Raw genomic sequence first — 5,384 nt, 5'->3', positions numbered from 1 at the left:
TGAATGGAGCCCCTGTTATTCCCTGACCATGGTACGTACAAGTGTTGCCCACAGAATCCTCCAGGACCAAATTAGTTGTTTCCTGAAAGCTCCCTAACATCTCCCCCCACCTCCCCACCCCACCCTCTGTCCAAACAATAGGAGCACAGCAGCTGCTCCCATCACCTGGGAACATAGAGATAGGTGTCAGCGACATCACATTCACCCCACGAGAACTCAGGTTCCTGGCAGGGCCCGCCAAGCCAGTGTATGGCCCCTGAATGTTCCCCTCAGCCAGAGTCTTGACCTAAGCAGGGGAATTTCTTGGCCAGCAGCCAGAAACATGGGACATGCAGCCATGAGTGAATACAGGCAGTAGCATAGGGAAAACCCCACAAGGCAGGCCCAGGAAGTTTGAGTTCTCTTCATGACATTGTCACCAACAAGCAGGGACATGATGTCAACCATAAATCTCTCTGTTCCTGAACCTCTAAAATGCTGAATGAAAACAAGTTCAGTGACCTTAAACTTTCTCCCCAAACAGAATCTTTGTGCAGGTGCGTACAAGGAATTCTTATGCCCGTGGCTCCCGGAATTCTGATCATTGGATTTGGGATGTGGCAGAGAATCTGCATTTTACACTAATTGGCCAGAGAAGGCCCATGTCTGCCAATTCACAGATCACTAGCTTAAATGCCCATCAAGGGAAGCCTGATTTTAACAGAATTCTGTACAAAGGAATGCTATGTGGCCCTAAAAATGAGAACATACAAGCTAGTTTATAAAAAGGGACAAAGTGAGCAATCACGTGGTTGAAAGACAGGGAAGGAGATGTTTCACCTTCCTCTGAAACCACATGAAAGTATTACCCATTCCAAAGAAATTATAGAGTGTTTTCTCTTATTAACTCTGGATAAGCTGTTGGGACACACCTTCCCTTTACCAGTACCATCTGCCAGTAGACTTACCTTTAAAGTGACACCCAGATCAAAGGCGCTGCCGCCTGCATCATCTTGAGGGGAGCCCGATGCGTCAGACCCAGATCTGCTAGTTCCGGGCTCTAGCCAATTGCTTCTTCCTTTGGCATGACCTTTTCATCGTTTGTCAGTTGGACTACAACAGATACACCTCTCAAGTGTAGTGTAGGTCAATTTAGAGAATGTGAACTATTGGTTTAGTTAATGGAAGTATAACAATGACCATCATGCTAAACTGATAGATATATAAGTTGATCCTGCAGTGACTGCAATTAAGACCCTCAATCCTAACATCTCTTTCCCTTTCGACACCGCTGGGAGGATCTGACAGTCATTAACAACCCAGGTAAACAGAAGCTTAGGGATGCCATCCCCAACACACTCCACTTTTGGACCAAAAGAAGATAAAAGGTCACTGCCAGGGCGAGGTCTCAGGGGACGAGGGAACTGCATCTCACTGTCCTGGTGCAATGTTCCACTGGTGGGACTTGAAATTTAATCGGTTTTCTGGCTAAGGATTTCTACATCTGATGTCAACACGAGGAAAGCCAAGAATTCGACACAGGAAGCCAAGTCCTAGAGCGGCACGACTGCTCCGCCCCCTGAGGCCTATAAAAGTATTTCTCTAGAGTAAACCTCCCACCACTGCCAGGGCTATTTGGCAACACAGAGGCCTCCACGTCTAGGGGTGGAGCCTAGGAAGGGGCGGGGCTTAGCGTGAGGATGCTTTGCGACTCAGGTTCTGCCGGCGTCACTCACAACATCCTTGGCCCACTCCTGCGCAAACCACTCCACGTGAGGACCTGAAGATTCACACATGCAAAGCCAAGCCCAGCAGCTCCCCTAGAAGCCAGGACCGAGAGGGGCCCCCTGAGCTCCGGAGTTTCGAACCGCGTTGCCTAGTCTTGCACCACAGAGACCTGGCCCGCCTCAGCTGTCAACCAGGAGTCACTGCCTGCAGGACCGACTCCACCTCGCTCTTTGCCTGGCCCAGGGAGCGCCGCCCGCGCCGCCATTGAGATGATGGGCAGCCGGCCCCGCAGCCCCAGCGCCTCCCCTGCGGACCGGTGGGGACCGCATCCTGGAGGACCGGGCCCTGCCAAGCGCCGCGAATGGAGGATACCGTGGGGCCTGAGTCCAAGTCCAAGGCGGCGCCCAGCCTGGACAACTACACCTGGCCCCCGACCGTGGACACGCTCATCTTCGTGGTGGTCCTGCCCGCCGGCTGTGCCCTGCACGTGCCCCTGGACGACGTCGACGTAGTACTGGAGCCCGAGCCAGCGTCCGTGAGGCAAGTGTCCCTCGGAGATCGCATCCTGATGCTGGTCCCTAAGGCCCTGGTGGGCTCGGGCATCCAACACCCCTTGGGACAGGGCCTGGAACAGGGTGCTTAACTGAGTGCTCCCGGGGAGTACCTTGCCCTGGAGCATTGATTCTTGTGCACAGCTGTCCCAGAGATCTCCTGCCAAGAAGAGGCCAAAGAGGAGGATGCGGACACGGATGCTGAGTTCCTGCCACCTGGGATGGATGCCACAGCTGGCTCCGTTGCTGGGCTCCGCCCTTCTACTGGAAGTGTGCCTGGCTTCGACCTGTTGGGCCTAGTCTCAGAGCCGTCCCCTTGGACCCCCAACCCCAGTCCAGAGAGACGCTCCCACCACGACGACAACCTGGACTTGCACCTTCTGGAGCCCTTCACCGACTCACCACTCCAACCTCTACCTCCCTCTCCAAGTCCAGGTCCTCACCAGCGTCCCCAGCGCCCTCATGGTCCTCCCCGCAAGATCCAGAAATGCCTGTTCCCTGAATCAACTGCCTCCCACAATTCCCGGCCAACTCAGCGGGGACCAGGAGAGAGTCTTCTGATATTGGCTGTGTGTACCTTGCACACACCGTAAGAATCATATGAACAGATGCTTTATGGATGCAGGCTGCACTGCAGAATTCTGATCAGTGACTGACTAAAACACCTGAAAGGAAGCTCACCCGGGCAAAGAAAAGCCGCTTGAAATACAGTCTGCTTTCCGACAGCCAGACTGCTCCTTAGATTTTCTCTAGGGCGGTCACTCTTAAGCAGCTCTACCCTCCTCCACCTCTCAGTTTGCTTCAAACCTAAGCGCCAGCACTTTTCCCTAAAAAGCCATCCTTTCCCAGGCACCCTACCACTGCCCCTTCCACTTCTTTTCTGTTCGATAGAGTAATTGCTAAATTTCTTTTGTCTACATGGTTTTGTCCCTAGTGTCCATGATAGTTTGACTACCCTCTGCCCATTGTGAACTTTTTTGGATGTTTTTCCCTCCTGAGATGAGTCATGCTCTGAATAATGGACTGTATTTTGGAAAAATAATAATTATATTTGAAATTTTATGTCTCCTTTTTGCTAAGGCTGGGGCAAGTCGATGGAAACCTTTTACAGGCTTCCTTGTTCTTTGAACAAACTAGATCATCTACACATTGTGTTAGGACCAAATCACAAGGGAAATTTAGATCGTTTAACTCTTGATCAACAACCAGGGAAAAATACAAGGGGGCTCCAGTGTACTCCAGGGGCATGACTGTCCAGGTATGTTGTTGTCCTCTGCAGGTAAAAGCAAAATCGTATCGACTGTCCTGGTCTAGAGGCACACGGAAAAAAGGCAGAGCAAAGATTCATTAGAGTGAAGCAAGTGGCTTCATGTGGAATTGATGACAGGATGGTTTTTGGGTTAATTTCTGTCAGGTAGTGAGGTATACATATTTTGTCAATGGCCTTAAGGTCTTGAATAAATCAAAATCCTTGTCTGTTTGGCTTCATTTCTTGCTGGATGAGAGTGTTACAAAGGGAGTGCATGGGAAGACCTTTGTAGAAGGCATTCAACTATACGTTTGAGCTCTTCTTTTGGCATCAAGGGATATTGTGGGAAGTTTGGGTAATGGTTTTGTAGAATGTATCTGAACTTTAATAAGTTCTGCTCCCATTATCTTTACTACGTCAGTGAAATTTCTAACTCATAAAGGTCACATGTTGTGTCAAGACATTTATCTGGAGTATCTATCAAATATAATGCGGAATGTAAAGGTATATTCACACCAGATACAATTGATTATAAATAGAGAACTCGTCTCAAAACTCAAGAAATAGTCCCTCTGGTGTGCTTCTAATATAACAGTTCTATGTGTAAAGTTAAGTTCTACCCTGTTAGATTGGCAGGTGTGGTGTCATGGAGCAGGAAGGAATGTTTCCAGTCAGAGGGCTCAAGGGTTACATATAAAGGCTGGGAGACAGGGAAAATCTGTGCATTATTTGAAATACTGATCATGTGTGTGGAACGTTTACACCAAGGAAGAGGCTGAGCAAAGGAGGCAGTGTTTATTACAGAAAGAGTAGCAGTTGTACTGATGAACTTACACTACTAAGTTTCAAATCTTACTCAGAAGATACAGTAATCAAGACAGTGTGCTATTGGTACATGGATAGTCATACAACAGGTCAATGGAATAGAATTATGAGTCAGAAACAAATCTTTACATTGATGGTCAATTTAGTTCTGACAAAAGTGCCAAGACAATTAAATGTAAAAGGCATAGTCTTTTTAAACAATTGAATCATCACATTCAAAAAAACCCTTAAACTATTAGTTGACACCATACCCACACACAAAACCACGAATTGGATCAAAGATGTAGATGTACAAACTAAAACTATTAATTTCTTCAAAAAAAATCTTTATGACCTTGGTTGGGCAGAAGGTTCTTAGATACAACACCAAATTTACAATCCATTTTTTTTGGTGGGTACGTGGGCCTCTCACTGTTGTGGCCTCTCCCATTGCGGAGCACAGGCTCCAGACGTGCAGGCTCAGTGGCCATGGCTCACGGACACAGCCGTTCCACGGCACGTGGGATCCTCCCAGACCGGGGTACGAACCCGTGTCCCCTGCATCGGCAGGCGGACTCTCAACCACTGTGCCACCAGGGAAGCCCCTACAATCCATTTTTTAAACTTGGTTTTTTGAGAGTCAACAAAATTTTAAACACATGCACATCAAAAGTCATTAAAAAATAAAAAATTTTTAAATACACCTAAAACTAATATAATGTTATATGTCAATTATATCTCAATGAAACAATGGAGGAAAGTCCATACAATGGGAGAAAATATGTGCAATCACATATCAGATAAAGGACTTGTATCCAGAATATATAAAGAACTTTTACAGCTCAAAAATAAGGCAAATGAGAGAATTTTTAAATGGATAAAAGATTTGAATAGATATTTAACCATAAAAGATACACAACATAGGCTTAGCTAATACACTCATGAGAAGATATTCAATGGCATTAGTCATTAGAGAAATGCAAGTTAAAGCCATGATGACATACCAAAACACACTCACGAGAATGTTTATAATCAAAAAAAGACAGACAATACCAAGTGCTAGTGAGAATGAG

General features: G+C 47.1%; 1 pseudogene across 1 annotated transcript; it reads left to right on the top strand.

Annotated features, from left to right (window-relative positions):
* Window positions 1-1,976: 1,976 nt before the first annotated feature.
* On the top strand, window positions 1,977-2,851 carry LOC309961803 (proline-rich protein 23C-like; annotated as a pseudogene). Its single transcript has one exon. The product of its transcript is annotated as a proline-rich protein 23C-like (transcript).
* Window positions 2,852-5,384: the final 2,533 nt, after the last annotated feature.

The sequence above is a fragment of the Leucopleurus acutus genome, assembly GCF_964270905.1.
Source record: "Leucopleurus acutus genome assembly, chromosome: 5".
Classification (NCBI taxonomy): domain Eukaryota; kingdom Metazoa; phylum Chordata; class Mammalia; order Artiodactyla; family Delphinidae; genus Leucopleurus; species Leucopleurus acutus.
Note: the sequence above shows the minus strand (reverse complement) of the source record. Positions and strands in the feature narration are given on the sequence as shown.